Below are 17,049 nucleotides of genomic sequence, written 5' to 3' on the forward strand. Positions count from 1 at the left end.
ATCTACACATCAGAGAAGTTTATAATCTTGTCAAGGATCCTAATTTATGTAGTATTATTCATAAGTAGCATTTTTTATCACTTTATTATTTTTTTTCTAAAATATAAATAAAAAAATTATAGGTAGTAATCAACAAATTTAATTTGATTACGTTCATTAATTACATATGTATGATGTTAAAATAAATTATTTTGAGTTATAGTAAATAAAGACAAGGTCCAAAAATGTTATCGCCACATAAGCTTGAAGCTTGTGCGTGAGACATAGAAAAGGAATCCTGCCGTGCCTGACCAGGATTTGAACCCTGGACCTCCGAATAAAAGGCTGAGACGCTACCACTCCGTTTAGGTTACGATTAGTTGTAAAAAAAAAAACTGTCACTATTTACTTTTTCTGGAGTTTTTTAAAGAAAAAATTCAATAATATAATAAGTTGCGTCTGTTAAAAAAAAAGAAGCAGTTAACTGGAAATTAAAATATATCACCTTTAATTTTTTACGATAATTATGAAGAGAGTTATTACACTTTAGACTCATCGGCAAAAAGATAACGACTGGTATAGCCTAACACTGAGCGTGAGCGCAAGTGTACACACACACACACACACACACTACAAAAAATATGCAAGCTATTTTGAAAACAATATCATCTCACTACTTCCTTTTTTTCTAAAATATTATTTTTGAATAGTAGAAATTATTTCAGTCTAATTTTTCAAATTATGCCTAACCCTTTAATGAAGAAAAATTTATCGGAGGTAAAAAAGTTTACCTCCGCAATTCAATTTTTGAATTGTGAGATCAAAATATTTCAGTATAATAATAAAATATTATACAATTATACAATTTTTTTATACATAAAGTAATTAAATTGATGAGATTTATAAAAGAAAAAAAAGAAGAAATAATAATAATTGACCTTTTAAACTATTCGTTAAAATAATATTTTTAAAAATACTTTCCTTCTTGTTATTTTTGCAGTAAAAGTTATTTATTTATTAATTGTTTTACAATATCTTTTTTATTTTTAGTCGTTTCAACAATTAAAATCATTAGCGACTGGGGTGTAACTCTAAATGTACCGGTAAACGTGTAGCTTGAACAGACTCAAGCCGACTATTCCTAAGGCGTGCGGTTAATTGAACCCCAACCACCAAAGAACACCAGTATCCGCGATTTAGTATTCAAATCCGAATAAAAGCAACTACGTTTACTAGAAGTTGAACCTAAGAACCGTCAAACCGTCAACTTCGAAATCAGTTGATTTACAATGATGAGTTTTACCACTAGACCAACCCGGTGAACAAGAAAGTGATTTATTGTTGTTTTTTTTTTTTAATTTCTCTAAGAACTGATATCTTGTTGATTAAAAATTATAATAATCCTAAAATTATTGAAACGACAAACAAAATACGATTAAACGAAATAACTGAATATTTAAGTTATAGCAGCCACTATGTGAATAATATATTAGCCAAAATACAAAGAAATTTTGAAAAGTGGTAAAAGAATAAGTCAATTAAAAGACAGCTTGAATATAAAATTATTATTTCTAGACTGATCCTTAATTTAGAAATATATTTTTTTTATCTTCTTTAAAAAGAAGTTATTTTTTTGAAATTAAATATACAACTCTTACACGAAAATTATATTTTTCAAGAAAACCAGCAGAAAAGTTAAAATTCGTAAATTAATCTCAGTAAAAAAATTCTTTAATTAAGTAATAAATCAACGGAAAGGTTGTAAATGATTAAATATATCTTAGTTTGAAACAATATTGGAATTATATTATACTAATTCGTAAGTGTACTTCGGTTTTTAGAGACCAGTATTATTTCACGATGACTTGCAGACAGTAAACAGATTAGCGGACAGTGAGTTTACAAAATTATCTCGTTTTGAAATATTTCTTTAAACGGTATATATCGACTAACTACGATACATGAACGCCGCATTAATATACAATACGATATGCAGTATTCATACAATATGAACTAAGTTCATACAAACAATTAAATACATTAATAAATTTTATGAATACTTAAATGCAAAATGTAGATAAAATTATTAGAAGTGAAAGTTTCAAGTATCTCGCGTAACGTATAAACGATTTACCGTTATCTTTTATACGGAAAGGTGAATCAGAGTTAGTCATCTATAAAATATAAATTTAGTCATAAAGGTTATTTTTCTCCATCTCTGATAACTGCTTTTGTTTCATCTTATCTTTTATGTTATTACTGTAATAATAAAAAAACGTAAATGATGTTTTCGCTCTTTTTCCCCCAAACATCCAACAAAGAAAAATTTTTTCATCTATCTACGATTTAAGTAAACTAATTACTAAAAAAAAATTTTGTACTTACTAATTAATTTGTATTTTAACTACCTTTAAAAAAAAAAACACAATAAACTGTGACTTTCTCATGCGTTAAGGATATAAATCTATCCTTTCTCAGCTATTATCTAAGAAGAAAATTAAAAATATCAGTCAATTTAAAAGAAATTCCAATTCTTTCCGATTGATACTTCGAGATTAGCTACTGATGTTATTTATAAATACAATTAAGCGTACTTTTTGAATGGACTGATGAAATAGTTGTCATTTTAGATTACGGACAAAATAAGGAATATTATATCGTAATAAGTATAAAATTTACTATATTTTCGATCGATACAAAAAAGGTAGTCAAACTCGGTACTTCAGACAGATGGTCAAATTAAACAGATATCCGCATTATAAATTACTATCTTTTACGTAACGAAACCGTCATTTACGTTTGTATAGATGAGAAATATTAGCAAAGGTGAAGTAGATGTATATCATGACAATGCAAACTGTTCACTCGCCGTAAGTTGGGCATGAATTTACAAATGTTTTTCTATGATAAAATAATAAGTACTGTATTTTAAAAACAATTATTCGAGATTACTATAAAAAAAAATATTTTATTCACTTTTGTGAATTTTAAAAAAAGTTATGATTCAATAGATAGAAAATATTTGTTCAATATATTAGAGAAATTTGGATGCACAATGAAACGTTAATTTAGTAAAAGAAACCCTCACAAATACTTTCTCAAAAATAAAATTTCAAGGACTAAGCTATGAACATTTTGAAATCAAAACAGGTTTGAAGCAAGGTGGTCTATCCCTCTTATTGTTTAATATAGTTTTGGAAAAAGTAATTAGGGAATGGAGCAAACAGATAGAAATTTTAAAGTTAGGAAGTAAGGGTAAGAATCCCAAATCAATTGTTTGGCCTTTGCAGAAAAAATACGGCAATTTCGACCCCGGATAATAAAACTGCAAAAATTCAAATTAATCTTTAAAAAATGTTAGCTGAAAAAACAGGTTTACAAATTTTTTTTTCACAAAAACTGAATTTATGAAAAATAGTAAAAATGCTCCAAAAACTTTAAAAACCGAATATGGAAAAATTAATAAAATGAATAAATTTAAACATTAAGGTGAAATAAATAAAACCCGACGCTTTAGATAGAGAATCGAATAAAGTTAGAACAAGTAAAACGTATCTTTCGTATTACTTAACAAAGTAATTATATAATAAAAAATCAATTTCCAGAAAAACAAAAATTAGTCATTATAATACACTTTCTAGACCTGAATGTTTGTATTCCTCAAAGTGTTTATGCGTGAATAAGAAAGGCGAAACTGAAAAGTTAGAAAAGAAAGAGAGGAAAACGAGATGTGCGGGCGTTGATTGCTATGATCGTTTAGCCCGAATGAAAACCTGTAGCGTATGAAAAATGCTATGCCTGACCGGGATTCGAACCCAGGACCTCCGAGTGAAAAGCGAAGATGCTACCACTCGCTCCACGGAAGCCGGCTGAAGAAAATATTAAGAAAAATAGTACAACCAGTTTACATTGAATAGAATAAGTGAAGGATTAGATAAAATGAAGAGCTCTATAAATTTAATGACAGACTTTCAGATGTTATAAGGAAAATAAGACTGATGTTTCTTTTTGACATCTTTTCAAAACTAAAGAAAAAAACATTGATTAAAAGAATTTTTAATTTTGTCTCTAATTATAAAAGTAAAATACCTGGTTTAATGAAGGTTTAAAGGACATGAAAGAAGTAAATATCACGGAAGAAATAGTATTAATTAGAAATAAATTTAGAAATTTAATTTTAGAAAACAAGTTTCCAGGAAAACTAAACTTCAGTTATGACATCATAACTTTTGATTTATTTGAACGAAATTTATGGATTTTTTTTTAATTACGTAGAATTTCATAGGAGAATTAAGAAAAGTATAAAATTTCATTCAATTTTTAGGCATTTTTGGTCATATCGATTGCAATCAAAAGGGGAGGTGTACAACTAGATGTTACAACAGTCCTAAATCCAAAATTTCAACATTCTACAGCTAATTATTTTTGAGTTGTGCGAGATACATCCGTGCGTACATATGTACGGTGAGATGTACAGACGTCACGCCAAAACTAGTCAAAATGAATATTTCTGTTGAAATCTGAAAACCGAGATTTTTCGCGATTACAATACTTTACAAAGAAGTAACAAATTAAAAAAGTTTTTAATTGTGATTCTAACATAAAAAAAGGTAGCCCCTTAAAAAATATTTTTTTTTTTAATTTTTAAATCAATAAATTTTAATAAAAAATATTAAAATTTCCAATTTCTATTGATTAATGAAATTAAATAACATTGAATGAACTTTTATTACTTCATAGTTTGTAATTTATTGCTGGTTAATGATGACAAAAATCAATGCCATTTAAAACATATTAAAAAGAAAAACAATGAAATCCATTTCCTGAGTAGCAGGGAAATTGACCTTCGGCTCTCTGTATAAAAATGTAGGCTAGTAATAACAATAATTACGCATAAATTATCCTAATCTTAAAACCACAAATTACGAATAATTTGATTTTGCACCCAGTATTACATATAGCTACAATGATATGGAACTTGTTTCAGATTCAGGAATTTTTTTCTAAAAATACCTTTTACAATTTCAGATCTATCTAAACTGTAAAGGAATAAAAAAAATTTGTTATTTTATAATTGTTAAAAAAATTATTAAACAACAGAATCCGTGCTTACCATGGCTTACAGAATGATGTATAGACTAACATACGTTTTTCAAAAATATCTTTCACCTTCCGAATAAAAATCCTCAAATCTTGGTTATTTTTCATAGATTTTAAAAAAGATTTCGCTGATGGTTTTCATCGTTAATAAAGAAAAATCTAAAATGCTAAGAAAGTAGCTTTCCTTGGCTTAACCTCAATATCAGAGTTTAAAAAATAATTTTCTTTAGAGTACCTTTTCTTATTTTTAGAAGGTATTTCGTAGTACTAAATTTCAAACGTATGTCCTAGTGTTTTTTTGTAATGTTCTTTTACTGTGGAAAAGTTTCATCTTCATTTCGAACCCTTACGAGAAAAGTTTTATCAATTTCCTTTGGTATTCATTAAATAATAAAATTTTCTATCTGGTCTCAAATCATTAACTTTTAATATTACGGAAGTACAACAGAGTAGGAGTATTAAATTCAAAACAAGAATATATGGGCAACATTTTCCTGTCGATCAGACCAGGTGAAAAAGGTCCCTAAACATGCCTCAATTAACATATTAAAAGTCGAGAGCCTCACTACCATTCCGCCTCATTACCAATTCTGAGATATCCCGGTAGTTCTCGTAAAATGGCTCACTCTAAATCAATGTAAACGTGTTGAAGTCCCGTTTTTTCAATTATAACTTGTTAAATATAGACTTTATCGAAAACTGTTTCAAACAAAAGTTGTTGAACGGAAAATCTTACGCAAAAAATCTGATGCGGACACCACACGACTTCCTTGTACTCCTATTAAATTATATATACACTTTTTTTGCTGCACTTCATTTAAACTTATTTCATGTGAAAGTGAGATAATAAAGTGGACAGTTACACAGTTGCTAAAATATTAGTTTTTATTAACATCAAATATTGGGAGTAATATTAATACAATTATTAATTCAACAAATTTACCTGAAATATTAGGATAGAGTAAAAGTCCCCATAACATTCAATTATTCTAAATCTCGATTCCACATTCGATTGTAATCAAAAAAATGAGATGCACAACTAGATGTTACAACACGCTTTGTAAATAAAATTATTCTAATATACTAAGATCACGCTTAATATTTAAAAAAAAAAAACTGTTTTTCGTAATCAAATTATAACTAATGCTGAAAGAAAATAACTATAGTGACCTTTTTCAGTATAAAACACCTAAGATCCACATTACTGTAGCTAACAAGGGGAAGGCACGGGCCTTGGAGACACCGACTGAACCATATTTCGTGTGTGAATAGTACACTGTTTACGTGTCTTCCATCACAAAATACTAACACGCAATATTCAATTATACTCAAGAAAAATGGCCCTAAAAATCACATTAGCATTTTATATATTAATTTTGTTTCACGTCGCTCAAGTAGATATGTGGTCTAAGTGAGAACTTGTAGGATCCGTAACTGTGCACACATCGGTTCGAATCCGGCTTCATATGCATATATTCTTTTTTAACTTTTTTTTTTATTTAAATATATTGATTTATTAATAATTATTAACCTCTGACTGTAAAAATTTTTGAATTAAAATGAAAAGTACATAAAATTTTTCGCTAATAACGTCTGATTTTTTTTCTTGAATTGTTATTTACTGTTAAAAGTTTTTTTTACAATCAGAGGTTAAAAATTATTAATAAATCAATATATTTAAATAATAAAAAAAAAATCTGATGTCACCACATGACTTCCTTCTACGCCTATTAAATTACATATACACATTTTTAAAAGTACATACAATTTTATTTCATTAATAACTTCTGATTTTTTTCAATTTTTTGTATTGTTATTATTGAATTATTATTTATTGTAATTTTTTTTTACAATCACAGGTAATAATTATTAATAAATCAATATATTTAAATTTAAAAAAAGGAAATGAATTCGAATTCGAACCGATGTGCCTTCCCCTTGTAAGACCCAAATATTTCATTAATTACAGTTTTATTTGGCTACAACTCTGGAACCAATGAAAATAAGTACCACTTACCGTATATCGTTGAGTAGCTCTCAACGAGAACTTATTACTGCAGTTAAGAAATATTCAAAAATCCAAATGTTTTAAATTCTGGGCTTTTTTGGCCAGTCGATTGCAATCAAAAGGCGAGGTGCCAACAAGATGTTACAACACTCGTAAATCCAAACTCTCATCATTCTATGGGTAATCGTTTTTGAGTTGTGCGAGATACAAACAGACATCTCGCTGAAACTAGTGGAAATGGATTCAGGGATGGTCAAAATAGATATTTCCGTTGAAATCTGAAAACAGAAATTTTTCTTTATTACAATACTTCATTTAGGTCGTTCAATGAAGTAAAAACCTCCAGTAACATTTTACAAAGGTGTAAATAAGCGTAAGAATGATGTTTTACAACAAATACAAAAAAAAAATCGTTTATTAGATTTTTTGAAAATTAAAAAAAAATGATACCGAAGGTTAACACTAAATAAAGTACATATTTCTGGATAACTTTACCAATTTTAACATAAAAATTTGGTTTTGTTAACAACTTATTACAAACATTTACACTGCTATTTTCATTGTCTGGAGCGCACAGACGCAATTTACACATATTACGCTCACAAAACTCAGTCAAAAATTAAAATTTACGTAAAACTGATATTACCACTTAGAAGTAAATATTTTTCACTAACTATTCCTATTGTTTAATACGAGTATTTAATTCCGTAAAACTATAGTAAGTTACGATAAGTTTTGTGAAATATGATTTTAAAATTACTAATATTTAAAAAAACCAAATATATTTTGCTATAAAACTTATTACATTGATAAATAATCACCTTAAAAATATATTCGCACAGTTGTTTTTCGATGTTTTGAATTTGGTTTTTATTTGCAGCCCTTTGATTAACAAATCTGAAAATACTTCGACCTGACAACATTACACTATATATTATTCCTAAATTTATAAATTCTTTTAAATTTACTAAATATTATTTCTTTATGTATTATTTATCGATGACAATTTGACTTTTTCCATTATCTATCTTAGATAAAAAGTTACAGGTATTTGTTTAAAACGGTGCCGCCGGCTATCTCATATCTTTCAGCATAGGCAGTATGTAGAGCTCTACTGTTTATTTCGCTAGCTCATTTATTTATAATCTGATCGTTGTGTCCATACAAATTTTTCTGTATAATGTTCCTCTCTCTACATTTTTGACAAGAATAATTTTTTCTGTAAAATCAATGTGTAAAGACCTACAGCCAAAATAGTGAAGAAAAAAAACATGGTCCATAAATTTCATTTTGTTTATAAACAAATCGGAATGGTAGTGAGGCTCTCGACTTTTAGTATATTAATTGAGGCACGCTTAGCGACCTTTTCCACCTGGTCCGATCGACAGGAAAATTTTGCCTCTACATTCAAATTTTGAATGTAATGCTCTTATTCAAGAAAAAAATTATTGAAACGTGGTATTTATTACTTAGTATTACTTTTACTATATGGCGTTACAATAACCACTATTTATGAAGTTCTAATATTATAAGTTGATTCCAAAAAAACTCTAACCAAACTAACCAAACAGCACTGCAATCAGCACAAAAAAAATCACTGCAGTCGATTCACTGGGCAAACAAAAAAGTGATGAACCATCCCCAACTTGTGGATGAAGATGATTGCTAACATAATAGGTGATAAGTAAGCACTTATTGTCTTCAACCTAGCAAGCGAGTACAGCATTTTAATTCGGATTAATTGCACCATATTATTGATCAATGATTCTGCATTGAGATTTTTAAAAATATTCTACAAGATCATTTTCTAGAGAAAGCCACCTAAAACCAGACGCTTCAGGTTAATTAAGGAATATCCTTACTTGTATCCGGATTATTTTTGTCATGTCGAAGTACCTAAACCTTCACAGAGATTAATTAATCACTTAAGAAAACCATTTAACTGTTATAACAGCATATTTTCTGGTAATTTACCTATTTCAGTTCCCATAAATTACTTCTTTCGGTATGTGTAATATAATGTAACATACCTGTATAATAATTTAATATAATGTAACACTGCATACATATATATGCAGTGTATGTGTATACGCGCACGCGTGGGATGTTTCATTAAATTAATCGTTGAATCTGAACTCACCGGATTGGTCCAGTGGTGAACGCGTCTTCGCGAATCAGCCGATTTCGATGTCGAGAGTTCCAACGTTTAAATCCTAGTAAAGGCAGTTACACGGATTTGAATACTAGATCGTGGATACCGGTGTTCTTTGGCGTTTGGGTTTCAATTAATCACACATATCAGAAATGGTCGACCTGAGACTGTACAAGGCTACACTACACCTACATTCATACATATCATCCTCTGAACTAATACCTGACAGCGATTCCCGGAGGCTAAACAGGAACAAAAATTGTTGAATCTGACTGTACTACTCAAAATATTAGTATTCAATACAACTCTTCTAAAATTAAAATAAAACTTGCAATTGTTATCCTTCTCTGTTGTATGAATGCTTAAGATGTAACCTTTTTATTCCAAAAGAATTAGCTAAGAGAAACTCTCTACGAAAAGAAAATTACTTAGCAGAACAGTTATGTTCACGATAGTAGAACAGTTAAACATGTTATAGTAGAACAGTGACACTACTATTTGTAGCTTTGCTACATATAATAATAATAACGTGTTACAAAAAAGGGACTATTAAATTTCCAGATGTTGCTGAATACCTATTGAAAAATAAACATAAAATTACTAACATTAATAATAATCTAGAAATATTAGATATAAATAATAATATTAGTAAATAAGTCGGTACAGATTAGTATTCAAAATAAAACTGAATTCCGCTCTTGAAGGTTAGTTTATTAGCGTGCTTCTTCTATATATATATATATATATATATACACACACATAAATAACGACTTCTTATGCAGAAGCAGCGGCTGCCCCTTCTACATCTAAAATTAACGTGGAGCAGTTGCTTAACACGATGGCTCCAAGTCTTGCGACGATGATTGAAAGAATCATTGATTCAAAGATTGAGTCGACTCATCGGAATAAAAAATCTTGACTTATCTAGCAAAGAGAAACGGATCACTCCGTCGTCTAGTCACAAGCTTAAAGAAATTGTGACAAGAAAATCTGAATCTACGGAAATGGAGGTGCAAGTTATTATTGAGAAACCACCAGCCGTAGAGAATATAAAACCTGTACCAATAGAGCCCCCAAAAGCGCAAAGATCAGCTTCGGTGAGAGCATCTATTTCAGCTGGACCCAATACTGCAGTAGAGATAGAGTCCAGCTCATCAGCCGCGGAGAGTGCATCGCTTGCTAGTTTAGATTCCTTAGCAACGATGCTAACAGCACCGACGAAACTTTCATCAACTGATGTGAGTCGGCGAAAGTCATTGGCATCAGATAGAGAGGATGATGCCATGTCCGAGGCCTCAGACACTCTCTCGTCAGAAGTTGAGGCCGTTCGCAGGATGGAAAAACTGTGCAAGAAAGGATGGCCGAAAGGAAAGTCTAGTAAGTAATTTTTTGGATATAAGTTATAGAAGAATGCAAATTTTGAACATTTTCGATTCATGAAAATGAATTACTGAACCTTTTTTTTTATTTTTTTTATTTTTTGAAGTGGGATGGGGCTAATGACCAAAGTAGTCGATGCCCCTAAAAACCTCAAAAAAAAATAAATAAATAAAAAATATATATATAAAACTTGCAATTGTTATCCTACTTTGTTGTATGAATGTTTAAGATGTAACCTTTTTATTCCAAAAGGATGAGCTAAAGAGAAACTCTCTACGAAAAAAAAATTACTTAGTAGAACAGTTATGTTCACTAATACTACTACTACTATATATATACAAATAAAATTCATTTTCTGCGCGCTTTTTCACTAAATAAGTTCTTCGTGAACCCACTATCGCGCACTTTAACACGTGTCTAAATAATATTCACACGCTCATAATAATAACAGTGATCTGACATTCGTACTTCAGCGTATGCATCACTAAATATTATTCAGCAATTATAATTATATAAGATTTAATTTAGCAGACTTTTATAATTTCATAGTTTTAACAATTAACGGGTGGAGTCTGTTACTATATATTCTTAGTTTACACAACATCGCAAACGTTTTGCAAAATCAATACAACCCCTCTTGAATTCCAAGCGCATTGCGGTCCGAAAACTGACCCGGAATACATGTTTATATGTGAACTTCTTAACAAGTTTCAATTCTATTAAATATAGAATGTTCTCCTACAAATGTAATATGAAATTATGTTCCATAACAATTAATTTTTTCTTTCTCTTTAAAAAAAAAATAACTAGTCGTTATTAATTTACGATCACTTAACTAACAAGATCTGTAATATTTATGCATTTGGAATAGAAAAAAATAGTGAAAATAGTTAACTATATATCTATAGTTAACAAATTATTAATCGTAAAACAAAACAATTTAAGTGTAGAAAGTAACAGGTCGGATATCCTTGAAGATCATTTACTCTCAATATACTGATTTTAAAGTTTATAATACTATAGATATTAAAATCTTTGAAAATTATATTTTATTATATTGTTTCGGTTTAATATTTTCCCTGTGTAGAAATAAATTCACCCTGTATATATGAGCATTATACATTTATACTCGATTTTTGTTGGCTAACACATCTTATTAAATCTACACAGATCAAAGTAGAGAACGTTTTAGGTAAAATAATCTGTAATATTTAACATACGAATGTTACTTTATTACTCCAATAATAGAATTTAAGATATCTATATGTAGTTATTTCCTTGAAACAATAAAAGTTTTTATCCCCTGTTCTCTCTTTTTCTTACCCTTTTTTACATATATACTTGTATACATAAATATATTATTTCAAAACATATATTTATTTCACCAGATACAATTCAAATAAAAGATAAAAACAGATGATCAGATAAAGTGTTACTGATCATCAGTAGACAAATTTTATAAATTATAAATCAAAATATATAGTCTCAGTTTTTAAAAAAAATTAACACTACGTATATGTTAATTTCATACTTAAAACTTCTGCTGCGATAAAAGTATTTATTAAAATATTCAATCGTTATGTCAGGTCTATCAATTTCAGCATCGTGTTATATTCAGTTTGTTCATTAGTAAGTCTCAATTTATTTTTAAATTTACTAATATTTCTCTAATATATAAATTTATTATTATTATTTATATCTAATAATTCTACATTATTAATGTCAGTAATTTTATTTTTATTTTTAAACAGATGTTCAGTAACATTTGAAAATTTAATATTTCCTTTTTTTGTAACATATTATTATCATTTGTAGCAAAGTTACAAATAGTATTACATCTTAAACCACTCATACAACAGAGGGGCGTAAAAATTGTTAGTTTTATTTTTTATATTAGAAGAGAATAGAAGACCCAGCTTTATCAAATAGGTGACTTCAACCCTTATTGTGTAGCCGCAAGACTGGATTCAGAATTCTTGGATTGGACATGCACATTGTCTTCAGTAGGGTTCTATTTAAACCCTTCCGACCCAAAGCAACGAAGCGATCTAGGATGCAGAAAGGACTACCTAAAGAGAAATGTCAGTGTGAAACAAACAACTCCATTTACAGGGAACTCGGACTACTCCCAAACTACGGATGCTCATACACAATTTTTTGGGAAATCAGCAGATTTTTATCCTGAACGATATAGTACAGCAATAATTTGCTTTAACCGGCCTAAATGTAAACTGCAAAAAAAACTTTTTCTCAAAAAGCTACAGGCAACTGAGATGGCAAGATCTGGCTACAGGCAGCCAGATTTCTAGTAGTGGCAATATTTCTGATTGGAATATACTTCATGGAATAAACCTTATCCCCTCTTCTCTCTCGTTCTCACCCTTTTTTACATATATATATATATATATATATATATACATACACACACGATGTGCTACCCAAACGTTCGGGGAATTTTACCATAAAAATAAAATAGTTTACCACAACTTTTAATTTTCACCGTCTCCTTCAAAGTAATCCCCTTGGGCATTGATACAATGTTCCCAGCGTTTTTCCCATGATTCCATACATTCCTGGAAGTCTGCAGGTGTAAGTGTTCGAAGCAAGTTCTGCGTTTCTTCCTGAATCTCAATTGCGTTAAAACGACGGCCTTTCAACTGAAATTTTATTTTCAGAAAGAGAAAAAAGTCGCACGGGGCAAGGTCAGGCGAATAGGGTGGGTGGGGAATCACTACCGTCTTTTTGGAAGCCAAAAAATTTCAAACGGCTAGCGATGTGTGCGCGGGCGCGTTGTCATGGTGCAGAACCCAGCTGTTGTTACCCTACAGATCTCAATGTTTGCGCCTAATGCTTTCACGTAACCGCTTCAAAACTTCACAATAGAACATACCATTGACAGTTTGACCAAGAGGAACAAATTCCTTATGGATAATGCCTTTGATGTCGAAAAAACAATCATCATGGACTTCACGTTGCTGCGAACTCGGCGTGTTTTTTTTTTGGCCGCGGTGAACTTGGCGACTTCCACTGCAACGACTGCTGCTTAGTTTCTGGGTCATACCCGTACACCCATGTCTCATCACCGGTTATGATGTTGGAGAAGAAGTTAGGGTCATCTTTTGCTGAATTTTTCAATTCACTACAGACAGCTACTCGATTTTGTTTCTGGTCGCTGTTCAGCGACCAGAAACAAACAACCAGAAAAATTTCAACAGTCTCGGTACGAAATTTGCATTAATGCATCTAATGTTCAAATTGTCCGACAAGATGCGTTGCACGGACCCATAAGACATTTGTACGATTGCACAAACATCATGGATTGTTTGTCTACGATCTGCAACAATAGTCTCTCGCACTTTCGCGATGTTTTCCGGTGTTGCGCTTGTTGGTCTTTCTGAACGACGCTCATCGTCATCGACTGTCGTTCGTCCAACTTTGAATCGTTTGTACCACAAAAAATTTTTACTTTTACTCACAGCATTGTCACCAAATGCTTCCACAAGCATGCGATGGGTTTCTACACCAGTTTTTTTAAGCATGAAGCAAAATTTGATGCAGGTTCTTTGCTCTTTAAAATGTGCCATTTAGAACTTCCGAAGCAGTAAAACGCATTACACAACCGCACGAAAGTCAACATTGCAGCCTCTCACCGTCACAGCTGTTGGAACACTGATTCACAAAGAGTACTGTTAGCCACATCTAGCGGCAGCAGGTCGTACCAGCAATAGTTCGCGCGCGAAATTCAAATTCCCCGAACTTTTGGGTAGCACCTCATATATATATATATATATATATATATATATATATAAATATATATTTTTATATTTTTATATATATATATATACACATCGCAAAACAAATATTTATTTCACCAGAAGATACAATTAAAATAAAAGTTGGAAACTGTACATTACTTTGAATGTTGTTTACAGTTTTAGAGGTTGCAACTGGTTTTCATCATGGACCACATAGTAAGATGGTACCCCATATCTTAATTCATATCAAATCAAGTTTGCTCAAACCAGATTTTTTCAGAATAAATTAGGGCCAATTTTACAAGAAGAATGGAAATAAAGTCAAAACATACCTTTGACTAACTTTGCACTTCAGATAGTTTTAATCATCAAATTCCATAGATGAGTTCTGACTGAATGCACCTCTCCAATATGATTATTCATAGCAGTATTATTAGAATGGTATTGACAGTTGTAATTGAACAGAAACAATGCTGCATCGGTAATGAAAATGGTTATGCATTGTAAAAGCTGATTAATAATTGCTATAATTTACTTACATGATAATAGCACTAATACTATGTATAATATAGCACTGTTACTATTAGTAATAATAAATAGATTCTCAAGGATAGTCATAAAATGTAATAAAAAAAAATATCAATATTAACAAATAAATTACTTAATATTTATAGGCAGTTAATTTTATATCTGCAGTAACAGGCCCCACACTTTATCGTACTGGCATAATCTTGGCAACAGTGTACATTACTTTGAATATTGTTTACAGTTTTACAGGTTGCAAATGGTTTTCAGCACGGCTCATCATTTATATAATTACACATGCAGCTTTCAATGGAATTCTAATTTTAATACTGCTATCAACTTATGACACCCTTATTGATGGTTTTTATTACTAACAACAGAAAAGTAGCTAAGATTATTTAGTAATTGTTCTACAGATTAGTATATAAAATCACAAAAATGTTGTTAAGAAGTATTACTATACCTTCCACAGAGTTTTTAAGCAGGTAGCTCAGTGAAGATTCTGTACAATGTAACTGGATAGCAACACCTCCATCCACTTTTTAAAAATAAAATATTATACTAGTTGTAACTAGACTGTATTCCCAGCAACATTTCCTGTTTATAGTCTATGTTACAGTCAATCATATTTATTTCAAGTCTATCATTTAAGACTTATGTCATTAATTAAAACCCAATGAATAAATTATTATTATTACCTAGGAATTAAAATTTGATTAAGAGTACAACGGTTTAATTAATTTAACCGGCTGACTAGAAAACTGGATTATAGAATTTCTTGACGCAACAGAATATCAGGTTACAATAAAAAAATGGTCATATTGTTTTACTGAATATAAATACGTTAACTGTAAACTAACCTTCTGGTTTATTTATTATTTATAAATTTTAAGCATAAGAATTTTAAAGGAATATATACCAAATAAAGTAATAAATATTGTTCTTACTTTGAAATTATGAAGCTTAGAATTTTGACAAAATTTAAATAGAATTTTTATAGTTGGTTTATTTTTTATCACAAATAAATAACTAAATTATTAAGATATTTTTTCAAATAATGTATTTACAGATTGTCTTTCTTTAATTAAAAATTATAACTGGTTTACCAGATGAGCAAAAAAAGAATACTACTTTATTAATAATTAATAGACAAACTACCAATTAGTAGTTTCTTTTTTTAACAATTTAACAAGAAACTACCAATTAACATATACAAGAATCACTAAAAAAATTAACCACCACTGTAATATTACCAACATAAAAACATAACATAACCTTAACAACATATTATATGTTATAACATGTTATATTTTGTTATATTTAACAACATAAATATAACATAACATAATCTTTACAAATGCCATAACTGAACAAAACTGCTTTATGCCAAACATTATTCGACCAATGGGTTCTTCATTTCTACATTTCTGATAAGAAATTTCTTTCTAAACCTAAAAACTGAAATGTACCCTACATCCAGACTTTTGTTTGATTCTACATACTATGTTACAGAATAAAGAACTACATAGATATAACAGTAATAACCCCTTGTACTCTTTCCCTAGTGACAGACGCTGGTATTATAATAAAATACATCTTTGTTGTTCCTATTACTGTATAACCTTTCACAGTCAAAGTCGTACACAACACTGGCTTGTAAAATAATAATAATCAAATATAAAACATTGTTCATGCAGAAATAATCATTCAATAATTATAATTATTTAAATAAACTTGTATCCCAAAATTTTAAACAGAAAATTATAAAAAAAATCCCACAGGGCTTATTTGAATAAATAGGATATATTATATAAATATATTATTTTTCTAAAATCGATCCTTTCAAGACCCATATCACCTCTGTACTAATAATTCAAATATGTATGATTCAATGTGATCCACCCAAGTATAAAATAAAATAAAATGACAGTCACCTTATTTTTTCATATGATTTCTACAAAGTACTTTTGCGGTAACCCGTATCTTCAGTTGTAGATATTTATTGTAAAATGCTTTGTATAAAATCTTATATTAAACGTAAAAATTTAAATATAAAAAATAAAAATAAAAATGAAATGTTAAAAACATTCAATTATTTCCCAAGTATAGAATAACTGAAATAGGATTACTTACCTTTTTTCATTATATAA

The 17,049-nt window shown here is 29.6% G+C and overlaps 1 protein-coding gene and 1 long non-coding RNA gene across 2 annotated transcripts in view; one reads left to right on the top strand and one right to left on the bottom strand.

Moving 5' to 3' along the window:
• Positions 1-17,049, top strand: part of LOC142322206 (zinc transporter ZIP1-like) — a 163,829-nt gene that overhangs the window by 145,399 nt on the left and 1,381 nt on the right. The gene's annotated exons all lie outside the window — the stretch shown is intronic.
• The window catches only part of LOC142322207 (uncharacterized), a 39,432-nt gene that overhangs the window by 10,072 nt on the left and 12,311 nt on the right, over positions 1-17,049 (bottom strand). Inside the window, exon 3 of the long non-coding RNA XR_012755801.1 lies at positions 7,097-7,365. This is a non-coding gene — a long non-coding RNA (uncharacterized LOC142322207). The remainder of the gene's footprint in view (positions 1-7,096; positions 7,366-17,049) is intronic.

This window comes from Lycorma delicatula, chromosome 3 (genome assembly GCF_047948215.1).
Source record: "Lycorma delicatula isolate Av1 chromosome 3, ASM4794821v1, whole genome shotgun sequence".
NCBI lineage: Eukaryota > Metazoa > Arthropoda > Insecta > Hemiptera > Fulgoridae > Lycorma > Lycorma delicatula.